This window comes from Chlamydotis macqueenii, chromosome Z (assembly GCF_036417535.1).
Source record: "Chlamydotis macqueenii isolate bChlMac1 chromosome Z, bChlMac1.mat, whole genome shotgun sequence".
Classification (NCBI taxonomy): domain Eukaryota; kingdom Metazoa; phylum Chordata; class Aves; order Otidiformes; family Otididae; genus Chlamydotis; species Chlamydotis macqueenii.
The window spans coordinates 49,668,356-49,684,299 of record NC_141593.1 but is presented as its reverse complement, the minus strand read 5'-3'; the positions used below and the strand labels follow the sequence as shown (position 1 = coordinate 49,684,299).

General features: G+C 44.1%; 1 protein-coding gene across 1 annotated transcript in view; it reads right to left on the bottom strand.

The window, feature by feature from the left end:
- Window positions 1-15,944, bottom strand: part of LOC104474853 (purpurin) — a 226,954-nt gene that overhangs the window by 96,680 nt on the left and 114,330 nt on the right. The window lies entirely within an intron of this gene.

Genomic DNA, 15,944 nt, shown 5'->3' with positions numbered 1-15,944 from the left:
AGCAGGCAATGCACCCTTGCGGCCCAGAAGACCAACCGCATCCTGGATTGCATCAAGAGGAGCGTGGCCAGCAGGTGGAGGGAGGTGATTCTCCCCTTCTACTCTGCCCTGGTGAGACCCCACCTGGAGTACTGTGTCCAGTTCTGGAGCCCCCAACACAAGAAGGACATGGACCAGTTGGAGAAGATCCAGAGGAGGGCCACGAAGATGATCAGAGGGCTGGAGCACCTCTCTTATGAGGACAGGCTGAGAGAGCTGGGGCTGTTCAGCCTGGAGAAGAGGAGGCTCCGGGGAGACCTGATAGCGGTCTTCCAGTACCTCAAGGGGGCCTACAAGAAAGATGGGGAAAGGCTGTTTAGTAGGGCCTGTTGCAATAGGACGAGAGGTAATGGTTTTAAAATAGAGGGGGTAGATTTAGATTAGAAATTAGGAAAAATTTTTTTATGATGCGAGTTATAGAACTCTGGAACAGGTTGCCCAGAGAGGTGGTGGAGGCCCCATCCCTGGAAACGTTCAAGGCCAGGCTGGATGAGGCTCTGAGCAACCTGATCTAGTCGGGGATGTCCCTGCTCCTTGCAGGGGTGTTGGACTAGATGACCTTTGAAGGTCCCTTCCCACCCTAAGCATTCTATGATTCTATGATTCTATGATCTCCCTCCACCTTATGCTCTGGCTGCTGTGCTTGTTGGGCCCTTCCTTCAGGTATTTTTAGCTTCATAAACCTCCAGAGAAGCATCCCAACAAAAGTAAGCCAGGAAGGTAAATTTAAGGCATGCTGATGTCTGGTGTGTAGAGTCTTGTGTGTTCAAGCTTTTCATGTTGATGAAGTTGGTTTAATGGCTGACTCAAGTAAATCTTCCTTCCATTGAGAGGGGCAATTATTCCTTGTCTTGAGGGTTTCAGTCTCTTCAGGCTGAAGAGGGGACTGTTGCCCAATTGCTTATACTTCCTTTCTTATTATCAAAGGATTTTTCTAAGAAGAGATGCAGTCCATTTTGACAATGGACTTGAATTTCTCCTGCAGCAACTTTTTTTTTTCCTTTTCTTCTCCCTAAAAAAGAACCCCTCTCTAATTCCTGATGTGGTGATGTAAAAGTTAGGTGAGGACTCTGCTAGGCCCATGGGGCTGTCAGTATCACAGAGCTCTGAAGTGGGGAAAAAAGGCTGGCACGAAAACAACTGATTTGTCTTTCAGCAGTTGACTTCCTGCAGTGTGCCCTACCCAACGCTATACTGCAATCTCTCTGATTGATAGCAATATAGAAAGAGAAGACGAAGGCTGCCTACTACCGACCAGGCTACGAAAGAAATAATAGATTTTATGTAAAATTAATAAGCATAATATGTTCCCCAAGCATTTGTTGATATTTCCTTTTTTCCTAAAGTGTGGTCTGTATGTTCACACAACCTGTAAAAAAAAGGACTACATCACTTACTGTTTCTGTTGGCCATAGCTGGTACCTGCACCTAGCAGTGTGTTCTGGTTTTATTTAGTGACGGGGGGCTGTGGTGGCAGCTTCTGTAAGAAGCTGCTGGAAGTTGCTCCCCTTTGTCCAGTGGACTCAGCTGGGTCTAGGGCGGACCCACTGCTAGCCAGGGCTGAGCCAATTGATAGGAGAATGTTCCCTGATAACGCCTCTGTGATAGCGTATTTAAGAAGTGGAAAAACAGAAAAAAAAAAAAAGGAGAGAAGATGTGAAGATGTTGAGTGGGGGCAGAGAGGGGGAGGTGCAAGCCTTGTGGGCCTTGCAGGCCTCACCGTCAGGCCTTCTGCCAGGCGGCCAACTGGGCCCAACTCGGCCCAGCCCAGCTGCAAGAAGTGGAGAGGAGATGAGATGTGAAGAGAATCTGAGAGGCATCTGCCTGCCTGTTACGAAGAATTTCTTGTGAGAGGAACAGCTGCAGACGCCAAGGTCAGTGAAGAAGGAAGGGGAGGAGTAATGCTGTAACCACGTGTCTAGCTTTGTGGATTTACCACCTAGCACCCATCTCTGGGCAGAAATTAAATAAATAAATACCTCTGCACTCTGTGTAAGACTGGTGTACTGCACACTGGGTAAAAGAACCCTGATTTGGAACAACACAGGCAGTTATTCCTAGTTGCCCTTTTGCTTTACTTCTTTCCTGAGATCTGTCTTAGGTTTTAGTCTATAGGCTTATCTGTTTCCTGCCAGCTTACACCTTTGTCAGGCAGGGTGGAAAGGGATGTTTGGAGCTACTGTCTAATTTTAACAACCAGAATACAATCTGCCAAGGCACACTGATGCTTACAGTCTGTCGACTGCAAGTTCAGGTCTGTAACTCCTGCTGTTTTAAGCACAGCAGGTTATTTGCCATATTTCAGCCATGATAATGATTTATTAATAAATGACAAAGAGTAAAAAAGGACACATGATTCAAAAATATGATGATGACAGCAATTGATGTTACAGATTTCTCTTTGTGCCTGTACAGTGATTTCAGTGGGAATTTTATCTTACAGACATCTTTCAATGGAACTGCAGCACTTTGTTGCACAAATTGGGCAAAAGGCCTTACAGTGTAATACAGACTCAAGGAGTTTTAAAAGGGTGCAAAAAAATGTATTGCAAAGTTGTTGTTTGATCCACTATGAATAACTTGAAACAGTTCCCAAAGGAAAGTAATCTTAAATATTCTCAAGTCAAAGAAAACATTTAAATCAGTTACTCAGAAGGAAATTTTCAAGAACCTCTCTTGAGAATACATACATTTATTGTCATAATTAAATAATTGCAATAATTAAATCTCTCCACAGTCCTGCCACTATTAGTTCATTTAGCATTGAGTATCAAGCCTTTTATTGCCAGTCATGCAAAATGGTCTAGTGATTCTCTTGTAGCTTCCTCCTCTCATTCTACAGGGAAAATAGATTGTAAAGCTTGGGGTCACACATTCCTGGAACCTCTGAAAAAGTGATTGTCCCCTGCACCTTAATTGGTTCTAGTGGTCCATTAAAAAGTCTTTTAGTTAGTGGTCTATAAAAGGTCTTTTAGTTAGGGACAAGCATGGAAAATACCATCATTTATTTTTTGTCTTTTTTTTTTTTTATTTTTTAAAGTCATGGAGGACTTGAGCAAATTAGGCAGGCTTCTTGTTTCCCTTCAGGTTTTCCTAGATGTGACTATTAAAGGTTTGGGGTCTGTGGCTATACTAGTCATCTATAGATGAACCAGCTCTTCAGTATTTGAGTCTGTGAAAGACGTGACTTCCTATTGGGGGATCTTCAATTCAGTGACCTAGGACAGGTAATCCAGAAAAAGGAGGAGGTCGTGCCTTCAGTAATGGTTTCTTCTTTTGTCTTGGGCTCGTTTACAATCCCCCAGCCAGGGTCCAATACTGACTGACCAGGTTCTCATAGCCATGCACAGGATTTTGATTTAGCAGAGTGATACAGCAATATACTGAAATCACAGCACAAGCATAGTATAGCAATTGCAGTCTACAGCGGAATCATGATACAAATGTACTGTACAAATTGCCATTACTGGTCTTTAAATGCTTACATGCATGACGCTGTTCCCCAGCTACTGGGAAGAAATCTGTGGTTTAAACCCAACTAGAGCCAATTGCTCTCTTCCAAGTTTGTTCAGTTTTTATACTTTTTATTGGGCTGAGTCACAAACAGGCTCCCCTCCCAGGCTGGTCTGCCTAGCTCAGGAAAACATTCCTCTCAACTAGGAAATATCAGGGAAGCCTGTTTATGCAATCTGATCACTGAGTGATACAGCTGTATGCCTAAAACAAAGGTTACCATCCAGTTCCCCTTGTGTGGAGATAATTTCAGATTGCTTTATGACAATTCATCATTATTCCTTACATTCTTCCCTGAGCTCATCATTCTTGCCGATCTCCTCTGGGCCTTCTTCCATTGTAGGGGTCAGCCAGATATCCCCACACTGCCTCTTTTCTGGAGTCTCCTCACATATGTCTTTTGCAGGAAGAAGAAGTGAAGTTTTTTGGCTTCAGGTGCTTTGCAGTCTGGACCCGTGGCTCAGAAAGGAAAGAATTTTCAGGGCTGGTACTTTTTTTGATGTTCAGAGGGAGGGATCTTGTTCTGTGCTTAAGAAATCCCAAGATTTCCACCTGCACTTTCAGGTTTAGGATAATAACCACGGAAAGGAGGAAGCTTCAGGATACTTACCTTCACAGCTCATTCCAGAATTCTTGCTCTTTTTCTTTTCTCCTTTGTTTCTCCTTTTTTTTCTTCTTTTCTTCTTCTTTTCTTGTATTGATAGGATCAGACGCTTCATTCATCACGTCACTGATAAAGATGCTGTTGCTTCCAGAGGAATGGCACCTGCACGCAAAGAAAATCTGAACAGAGAGAAAGTTGTTCCCAAGCTGGCTGTGTGAAACCAAGGTGGAGTCTTCTGCTTTCACCAGAGCACATGCCACATAAGCTCAGGCCACAGAGGCTGGCCTTACTGATAAATGTTTCAATTTCTAATATTTTAAGCTTGATATACATTTGTAGCCTCATCTTATAGTTGTCCTGAGCTGATAAGGTGTTTTATCCAGTGATTTTGTGATGGTGGTTTATCTGAGGGACTCCAGGAGTCACTGGCAGATGAATTAATACTTGTGGTGTTATGTCCAATGACTGAAAAATAATTTATTTATCAATAACCTAAAATTCTGTAGTCTGCATGTACATTCAGTTCTTATCTTCATTTCTCTCGAATCCAGACAGGAAAATCTTTTTATCAGTTTTCTTTTCTTTAACTGACAAGGGACTGAAATGGCTCAGAGTTTATTTATGTGTCCAGCATGGCGAGGAACTGGGCAGGTTCTGCACTACAGGTACTACAGCATGGAAATGTCCTTGTCATGGATAGTAGGAAACATGCCTGTGCCCCTAAGTGAATGTGCATGCAGATATTTCAGCTTGAGGAACTCTAGTTATTTGGAAGTAATTTATTTAAAATATACACACACACAAACCACAGTTATAGTATCAGTGGAGTTATCTTTCTTTGATACTGCCATCAGCTGACAAAATCAGATTTCCTGGTGGTAAATTTTCATATAACTAAAAAAGTGTGTGTGTGTATATATATATATGTATGATAATATCTTTTACACTCAAATATTCCAGCAAGCTTATAATTAATCTAACAGTATCACTCTGTTGATAAACATTTTTCCATCATTATCGACATTTACCTCTTGTCCTGGTGGTTATGACTTACATTTTTTGCTTCATGATATACCAGCTTAATAGCTGCCAGGTAATTGACATGTATATAACTTTGACCATAAGATGTAACTAAACTAAACTAATATCTGCAAATGGTGCTTTCTTCGGTTCTTTCCAATGCTGCCTGACAGACGAGAGTCCTATAACAAATCAAAACCCAGCCTCCTCCAACACCTTTTACTCCTTCAGTCACAGAAGAAGTCGTAAGCCTACACATGCAGTAGATGACATTGGCCTTGCTTGTTTTTCACAGTACAATCACCACAAAGTCTTATAAACATGCTGTCTGTTGAATCCATCACCTCAGTGGTGAGGTATGACTGTAGAAGCAAGACTTTTCTCCTCACTAGAAATCTTTTCTAATATTGACATTATCTCATTTTCTCCGGCTTTATCTTGTGTGCCTTGCTCCTCTACAGCATCACTCTTCTCTCTCATCAAGATTCATTTGATCTTTTCTGTTAATACTCTCAGAGTCTAACCGTCTGTGTTTCTTACCGTATTTGACTTTTCTCATCTCTTATACACAGTAATATGAGACACTGACCTGCTCAGGTATAGAGGTTGTGAGCAATTGTGCACTGGGTTATTTGGAACATAGGGCAGTAAACCTTTTATTACGGACTGGTAACTTTTAATTGTTTCATACTATAAAATGTGCCACAGAGATGGAAATGCAAAACACTGTTGGAAACAGCATTGGAATGAAATGAGACTCAGCTGAAGACTCCTTTGGGTTAACTTGTTGGATATCTGGAGAATCAGGGACACTTAGTGAGCAATCCAGACCGAATGGAATTTTTATGTTTGTGAGCAGCAGGCTTCAAGGAAATCGCGGAGGCTGCCTGTGAGAAAGTGATGAAGCAACCTTGAGAAGAGGAAGAAAAGTTGCTGTATGTGACTGAAAGCAGAAAGCAAAGCAGGATGCAGGTGGAGAGGACTGTGCGCGTGAACAAAGAGACTTAACGGATCATATTTTAGCTAAGAGCGCGTGCATGATAAAGTTAGCCAATTAGTAGAGAGCTTGCACATGATACGGAACTAGAAGGGCTATATTAACCGGGATGTATTAAAAATAAATTGGCATTTGCTTGATCATATTGGTTGTATGCAGTGTCCGTGACTTCCACGTCAACATTAACTCCTCTGGGTTTGGCCTGAGGAAAGAGGAGTCTTGCTTATTATTTCAATGCATTTTACTCTCTGTGCTTTCAAGCTCAGTTTTTACTTTTACTCTACTTGTCTCTTGTTTCCTATATATAAAACAATATAGGGGTTATAAAAGTGAGCTCAGTGCTTCTCAGGAGAGCTGAGAGATTCCTGAGGAAAATTACACTTTTCTCCCTCAGAAATCAACAGCAAAAGTCCTGTGCTGAAATGCTGAAAGCCTGAGTCTGAACATTTTGGGCAAAGCCTCACTGAGTCCCACGGGGCAGGGGTTTCTTTATATTGCTGAAAATGGTGTAGTTGTATTGTTGGAAAATCCACTGTAGGTTTTTCTTATCAGCTGTGTGCAGAAGAGGGCAGGGTCATTGTCTCAGACAAGACTAAACAGCGTTGTTCTTTGGCAACAAAGTCATGCAGCCATATATAGCTTCAGCTGCTAAGCGTTTGCTCATAATGTCACAACGGGAGATGGACTCCACAGCAGTGTGACTGTCTGCTGCACTGCTGTGAGATTACAGTAAGGTAAAATCCAGCTGCAATGACAAATGGTTATTTTCCTGAGTGAATAAGGTGTCTGATAGCATTCCTAGCCAAATAGTCACCCCCATTACCTGTAGAGGAATTAAACTCTGAAGCATTCCTGCAGTCTTTCTTTTAACTCCTTTTGATTTTGCTAATTATCTGATGCATCTGGTGTTCACGCATCCTGCTCTCTGGCCTTGCTGAGACCCTGAAGACACTGCAAACCTCCTGAAACCAGCCTGGCTGGTCAACTGGCTGACTGAAACATCATCTGAGGCACACTGCACTGTAAGTGAATGTGAGGAGTTGCCTCGGTGAGGATAAATAAGGGTGATAACGCGGAGAAGGGTGACAGCAGCCCAATTTGTTTTGTTAGGGCTCGAGGCAGTTCAAAGGCCTTTTTGGGCCTTAGTGGAGTTCAGTGGGGGTGGCATTTGTTCTGCAAGCTCTACAAGCGCCATGTCAAGTTGTCTCCTGGCACTCTTCCCCATCATCTGTTGACCTACCGGGGTCTGGCCCTGCCCTTATCAGCCTTCCTTCGGAGAGCTGGATCTCTTCCCAGCCCCAGCCCCCCTGTGCTGTGCAAGCCGTCTGGAGAGCATTTTGGCTGTGGTCCCATACATCCCACTAACACCCACAAACTGTTGGACTGTCCTCCCACTTCAGGGAGTTATTCGAACCCAGCCTTTTTTTTGCTATTAGATGAAGTTACCTAAATACCTTTAATTAGGTTAATTCTTCTGGCACAGACAGGCCATTAAAACAATTACAGGAAATAGGATATTCTGACATGGTAGGAAAGTAAAATTTAGTTTTTACGTATTTTTATAAATAACATAAATTACGCTTTCTAGTGAGGTGAATCTGTAAACTTTTGAGTTTTGTATTCAGTTTCTCTGGCTTGTCAGAAGCAAGATAAATGACAGATATCAAAGATGTCATCCACTAGATGTGGGGTCTCAAAACTTTTTGATAGCTTTTTGGGTCTCAGAACTTCTCTGTTTGCTCTTTCAAAACTTTAAATTATTCGATGAACTTACACAGTTATATATGCCACCAAATAATTACAGGACATTTTACTGGATCACATTACCTTCACATCCTTTCTGCTATGATTTATCTATTGCCTAAAAGTTAATTTTTGAAAAACACATAAAAAACACTCTGACTTCACTCAGAAACTGTGAAGGCATCTGATACTTTGCTTTGTTTACACTCATGTTTAACATCAAGTGTTCCCATAGTCCCAGGCTAATTGGTATTACTCAGAAGTGTTCTGTTGTAGATACAGGTTATTATGCGTGCATGTCCAAGGCCTTTATTTCTTCTGTAGTCAATATGCTTAGACATCTGGTATGAAAACTGAAAAAAAACACTGTAAGATCACCTAATATCCAGTGTTTCATTTGTGCCACTGAGAAGTCTAACTGGGTTTTGACAGTATATATTGATGAGCATAACTGTGAAAAATGTTAATGTAACAAGCAAATACCTGGAGGTACATGACACTAAATTTTAAGCACATAGGAAGACTTTTAAGGAATATATCTCCTTTTGAACTAGAAATAATGGCTTCATATTATACATCATTACGGATAGAAAGCTCCAGAAGTTATTGTATGTGAAAGCTGGTTTCTGGGTCTACATTTAAGTGTACTATCTGTTCACAAGCCAGTGAAAATGGAAATCCAAAATATGCCACAGATGTTCAAAATGATAATCCTACATGTTCTATCTCTTTGGTCCCTACTTGGGAGCATTTCTATCTAATCTTAAGAAACTTCTAGAAGGAATTAATATTATTCTTTATACATTATTTTTCATTAATCCAAACAATACAGACTCAGCATGGCAAGCAGGCATCTCTGGCTAGAAGGCTCACACCCAAGCTCAAACCATCAGCAGGTAGTCTTCAGAACAGCAGTGGGCTGATTTGAGCCCTGCTGTGACATGACTAGAGAAGGACAGAAGTGAGTTAGTGGCACATATTAAATGAAGAACCTCTTGCAAACTCCCCCACCACTGTTTTCCCATGGAGAAGCTGGCTTTACAATGCTGGTTAGGGTGACCACTCTGACAGAGGTGACGCCTGGCCTGCTGACTGGCTGCTGCCAGAGCAGTTTCTGCTTTTTAACCAGGGATGATCCGAAATAAAATGCACGCACTTCATAGGAGCTGACCCATTCAACTGAGTGTCCCGACTGCTATGTTAAAACTTCCACTTTGTAAAATTCTTAGCTGTAGTGTAGCTGAGTGGGGAAGACTTTGCTCTTGATGTGCCACAGCTCCAAAATATGAGTCCAGGCTGCATACAGCCCAGGGCCAAGACCTTGGGCAAGAGTTGGGCAACCATTTGGTGTCATGGGTGCATCTCAAACATCAAGGGCCTTGCTCACAGCCTGGATCCTGGGTGGCTGAAGATGCTTGGCATTGCCAGTGGCTCCTAACATAAGCAAACCCAGCCACCATTTGGAGATGTAGCACTTCTAAGTGGAACAGACTCAGTTTTCCTTTGTAAGACTTCAGCATCTTCTCATTCAGTGGGCATCTGGAAATTCAGGCACATAGAATCACAGCAAAACAGTGCCTGAATGAGGTGGCTGCACTCACATTGTCCGTCAGCTGAACAGGGAGCCTTTTAACATTTCTGGCTCCAGTTTTGAGAGGGAGGGCATGTAAGGGGTGATGAGGCATGCTGCTGATGAATGGTTGGCAGGGGAAAGTTTCTGAAGAGCCCTCAAGGTGAAGGGAAATGGTCAGAACAAGTCTGAATCAACCAGAGAGTGGTGACCTAAGCAAGGATTTAACACTTGTTTGGTTTTGGGGTTTTTATTTTGTTTTGTTTTGGTTTTTTTTTCACTCCTGTCCTCTTCCATTTTATTTCTGAAAGCCAAAGATGAAAGCGCAGGCATCTGTTCTGTAGCTCAGCAGCCCATGTTGAGGAGCTATGCTTCTCAGCCCTTGAGTTTTGTGAGGCTGGATATGGCAGAGACAATGCTGTTTTCTGTAAAAGTAGTAGGTTTCAAAAAAAAAAAAAGGTTGAACAACTCATGATGTACAAAAATTAAAATATGAGGGTATTGCTGAAGCACAATTTCATAATGCTATTGTGTACTTGCAGATTTGAGTATATAATATATAACATTTTTCCACAGAAACGCAACTCCTAATACACAAACTGAAAATGCATATGATGAAGAAGTTAACTATGGAAATAACTATCTTTCTGTAATCCAAACAAGTAGCAAGAGGCTTAGAGCAGCAGAAGAAAATGCACAACAGCAATTGCATTTCTTTTCATTGAAACATCATGAAAGAAGACGCAAGCACTGGAACAACAGTATCCAGTAACATAATGAAGAAAGAGACAAAAGAATATGAGTCTCCCAGCATTCCTAGCAAACATGTCACATTTTCATCTTTTGGAATATAGAGAATTATTATCTATGACCAGATATATTTCTAAAGCTAAAAAGGAAGCGCTCTGTGAATCATGTATGGTTGATGTGAACCCACAAAGCAACCATGTCTACTAATTCAGGATAAGATTATAAAGAACAAATGCCCTCCAACACCAGCAGGAACAGAGCTTGCAGACCTCGCCTCATTTCTGACAGAGTATTTGATTTTGCTATGATGTCTCCAAGGAAGTTCCCCACCCTCCCACACCAGATAGAGCAAAGCAAAGCATGGTAGCCACTCCAGAAAGGAAGTCTGTCAGCTACCACTGTTCAGACTGTGTGGTGGGACTACCGCGTCCAAGGAGCAGTCGATAAAATGAACAAAGCTGCTGCTAGGACTCAGGCAGCTTATTGAGGCCATAGGACATGGCAGGAATTGCCCTTTGGGTTTAACCATTGCCTTGGGGATAAAAAAACCTTACTAAATTGTGAGGAGAAAGCAAAAAAGAGGACAATGGCACTCCCTTTTGTCATGGAGCACTGCATGTGTTGGGATAAGGGCTTCCAGGCACCAAGTGTTACCGCTGAAAATCAGAGGCTGAGAGGTCGATGCAGGGATAGACATGAACCAGGCTTCTATCATTCCCAGAGCAGTTGTCTTCAAAACAGAGTTTTCTCTCACACCTTGCAAAATATTGACCCTTGCTGAGAGTTTGCTTACCCCTGAAGTCTTCCAGGCCTTGACATCTGAACAGCAAGTCCATGATGCTGCAGATAAAATTTGGGCTATGAGGAGAGTTTACCAAAGCAGAGATAAGGTTGCTAAAATGGAAAGACAAAGCTGAGAAAATAGCAGAGCTGAGCCAGATCTTTGTTTACAGTTATCAACTCAGACCAAACAGTTGTAAAAATTATCGTATTTCAGAGCTAGGTGGTGTCATCAAAACACAGGAATTGACCACAGAGCACCAAGATACAGTGCCATGTCCTGAATGAGACCTCACTGTAAAGTTAGAGCTGAAAAAGGAAAAATAGTCTAATGCAGAGAGTGATGCACCATCTATTAGACATATTTATGTGCACACAGTGCTGAAGAGCCTGTGCCACTGTCAGACGGCACAGGGACTCAAAGCTGTCTCAAGTCTGCATTCACATAAACGTGGTGGAAATGGGAAGGAGAGCAGGCAGGAGTTTGTCACAGTAGGAAAGCACCAAGGAAATCCAGGACTGGAATGGCTCGTGTTCTGCAAAATCTTGTCCATGTACGTGCAGAGCCTGGTCACCACTGAAACAACTCCCTGACTGGGAGAATGAGGTTGAGAATCAGTTCTCTTCCATCGGCCTCTGTTAAGGGTTCCTGACAGTGCTTTCCCAGCTTGCTGTGCTAGGCAGCTGCTTGTTCCCTAGCTGACACAAAGACCATTTTCCCCAAGTCCCCTATGTGGAAGAGGTTAAATCTCTCGAAGGCAAGCTGTAACTGCTGCCACAACCGGGTCCGTGTGCAAGTGCAAAATTCTGTTAGAACTCATTATCTAGCCCAAATTAACGCCATGCAAAGTTCCAGCTACAAACGTATAATTCAAAGCATGAGTTTTTCAAAACGGCAGACATTACACTGGGCTCCCAAATAAAGCTCACAGTACGTGGCAGCCCGAAAATAGTCAGACGGGCCGGTTATATCGACGGACGTGGGTACAACCTGGGCCCTAGGTGGTGCTGCCTGCGCTGCCCAGCTCCTGCCAGGGAGCGGTGCTGAAACAGCGCGGAGCTTGGAAAAAGGCACGGAGAAGGGGAAAGAACGTTCTGTGGGCGTAGGAGACGGGAAAAAAAGGAGGAGGAGGAAAGTGGCGGCTGCGCTGCGGCACCGCGGGAGGGATGAAGGACGGTGGGATGCGGTTGCAGCTCCCCGTGGGTGCGTGGGAGAGGAGGAAGGGATGGAGGGCAAAGAGCAGGAAGGGAGAGGCCGAGTGGGGCTGTGCCCGGTGGGGCCTGCGAGCGAGCCAAGATGAGTGACAGCGGGAACAGCAGGGACAGGAAGCTGAAGGAGAGAGAGAGGCTTCAGGGTGCGCGGGGAGGCGGATGGCTGCCAGCTAACGCTGCGCCCTCTGGCATGTGGAAGTGCCTGGTGCTACAAAAGTTGCTGGCAAGCTGGGCTGAAAACATCCCCCGCTCGGAGAAGATGCACGTTTTAGGAAGCTGCTGATGGGGAGAGGTGTCTGCTGACAGCAAGGACCCAGAGCAGAGAGGGTCAGAGGGGAAGCACTGGGGAAAAGATCGGGCTCTAGGAGTGCTGCCCTGTCACCCCTACTTTTGTTCCAGAAACTGTCCCTCATCACTGTGGCTGGTGTTTGCCTGCTGGCTCCCTGGGCGGTGTGAGATGGCACAAAGGTGACTCAGTCCTCCCTTGGAAATTCTGAGGAGGCTGGCTCCATCCCAGATACTGGTACCCTAGGTGTGCCTTCCTTGGCTCCTGGTGTATTAGCCCCAGGGACCAGGGAAGCTGAGACAGGTTGAGGAAGGAGAAGGCACATCCACCTGGAAGGAGCCTCCTCCCTCATATCCAATGCGGCCACCTTCTCCCTGTAGCTAACAACTCTGGCAGCACTGCAAAACCCTCTTGGGTTCTTGGTTCTGGAAATGGGGCCTCTCGGTTCTGGTTTGCATCTCCCATACATGTCCTTCCTCCCCAGCTTCCCTCTCCCCTCAGTCCAAGTTCCCCACCCTCTGGTCACCAGCCAGTACTGCCACCTCTCGTTGGAAAATGTGCTTTCCACACTCAGCTGCATGATGCTTACAGGTAACACGACTTGGCAATCTCTGTCATAACCTCAGGTTTTCAGGTGCTCCTAATATTAACAACATTGGCTCAAACTGATGGATTTGTGCCTCTAGGTGGATTTCCCCTTTTTTCTTTTTCCCCAGGGCTTTGAGCTACCCAGAGAGTGAGGCCCAGTTCCAGCAGGGCTTGTGCTCAGGCAGCTCTCAGCTCTTTGCAGCCTGGAATTGCAGCCTCGTGTCAGTTTCAAATCCTATGAAACCCATGGGAAAGCGGTTTCAAATTCCATGGAAAAGCAAAGGCAGGTTCTCAACAGAGAAGATTCAGGTTTTACCCAGCAATTCTTTTGCTAGCTCAAAGTGGGTGCTCCCCATGCTTCATGCCTGGCTTGTAAAATGGAGTATTCATGCGTATCTCCCTTCCCACAATCTTGGAGATCATGGCTGAATAAAGACTTGTAAACAGAAAGCATCATCAGCAAGCGAACAGAATTTATTTCTCCAGTACCCTTCTGTGGTTGCCAGATAACTGGAAGCCAAAAACTAGGCAAGCTAGGTCCTTACCTCTTGTCACAATCTAGGCAGTGAGTGGAGACAATGGTAAAGCAACGATATATTAAGGATATATATTTCCTTCCAAGCAACTACCATGTCATAGCAAAAAAACCCCTACTTCTATAGCCAACTAATAGATTACCTCAAGGCAGAAGGCTAAAGCCGTATGAAAACAAATTTCTCTCCAGTTAGTGATACAGCATTGTCTAACAGAGCAGTGCCTGGACATGATTTTAGGCAGCAATTACAATCAGAGGTGTCAATGGGCAAAGGCTGAGGCTTGTAGTCATGAAGTTGTGGTTCAGCAAAGATGATGGGTGATGCCTAAGGGTGCTGAGCCCTGTACAGGACCAGAAACATGCTGGAAAGCATCGGGTAGCCTACACAGAACAATTGTAAGGGGTATCTTTGTTGCAGAAAAATATGCATCAGGCAGGATGATTGTTTAGTCCACGCTCAACTTTGTGGCAGGTTGTGGTGCTGTCTATCCACATCACTTCAGCCAGACATCCGCTTTCTCTTGATGCCAGCATAAAAAAAAAGGACCTGTGCACCTTGATGAGTTGTGTGCTTATGCCTGATCTGGATATAATGGGTAAACTGGGCAGTCTGGTATTGATGGCAGCTGGTGATAAGAAGACACTTCATTCAAGATACTCTCTTGATAACATTGTTGGTTTTTAGTTGCTTTCTGCAGCTTGGATGAGGAAAGGTGCAGAGGAAATCAGCTGCTCCTCCAGCCCTGCCAGGTGAACACTGGCAGAGACGAGATGCTAAGGAGGGCCCTTGCAGATTTCTCACGTGTAGTACAGTAGTGGAAAAGACAAAGCTACTGAGTTGCTGCCAGTGGCCTGCCCGAGAGCTACAGATGAGGCAGGCTGCAAGTCCACAGTAGCACGAATAACATGGTAGGACACTACAAGAACATGATTTTGAACCATACTGAAATTAACATCTTTTTCATTACACAGGAAGCTGAAAAATCTGTTAGGGTTACAGCTGCTAGTTATCAATACTCTGTGAGGATCTTAGATAAGGCAAATCTGAATCACATAGTTTATGACTTTACCAAAATCTGGGACACTGCAAGAAATGGGCCCAACTGTTGCTGAAAAAAAACAGGCTTCCCATATAAAAGTCAGCAAGCAATTAAATTCCTCTAGGTTATGAATGTGTATCAGTTGAATGAAGACAAATTGTGAGGATATGCAAATAGTCATTAATGGTTTTGTTTGCAAAATATGTGTGGGATTACTCTGCCAGCAAAGGGGCAGAAAGAATCATAGAATCACAGAATAGTTTGGGTTGGAAGCGACCTTTAAAGGTCATCTAGTCCAAACTCCTGCAAGGACCAAGGACATCTTCAACCAGATCAGGTTGCTCAGAGCCCCTTCCAACCTGGCCTTGAATGTTTCCAGGGATGGGGCATCCGCCACCTCTCTGGGCAACCTGTTCCACTGTTCCACCACCCTCACTGTAAAAAATTTCTTCCTTTTATCCAGTTTGAATCTACCTCCCTCTATTTTAAAACCACTACCCCCTGTCCTATCACAACAGGCCCTGATTCTCCCCGTCTTTCCTGTAGGCCCCCTTTAGGTACTGGAAGTCTCCTATAAGATCTCCCTGGAGCCTCCTCTTCTCCAGGCTGAACAGCCCCAACTCTCTCAACCTGTCCTCATAGGAGAGGTGCTCCAGCCCTCTGATCATCTTTGTGGCCCTCCTCTGGACCCTCTCCAACTGGTCCATGTCCTTCTTATGTTGGGGGCTCCAGAGCTGGACACAGTACTTTAGGTGGGGTCTCATGAGAGTGGAGTAGAGGAGGAGAATCACGTCCCTTGACCTGCTGGCTACGCTTCTTTTGACGCAGCCCAGGATGTGGCTCACCTTCTGGGCTGCAGGCATATCCAGAAAGAATAAATTAAAGCAGGAAGAGTTTCAGATCTAGGTGCAAACTAAAAGAATTTTGCATCACTCTTTCTTGAACTTTAATAGTTCAGAGGAAAAGCTGTGTTTGGAGAGAGATGGCAAAGTGACTTTCCATCACTTCCAATTTGGGAAGAAAACCAAGAAGATCCCGAGATCTCTTGGCAGAGGAGTGGCAGGGGGGCCAGAAAAGGGGAACCGTTGTGCCTTTTTATATCAGCAATTTCTGGTGACCTCTGGAAGGAACCTTGTCCAAGGTGTCACTGAGGAGGAGTGGCACCTACAGAGGAACTGGCTAAATAATCAAAGGCCCAATCACTCTTATTGCTAAATACAAGGCTCTGGGGCAACATACTCTGTTCAGCTGTGCCAATGCATAGTAC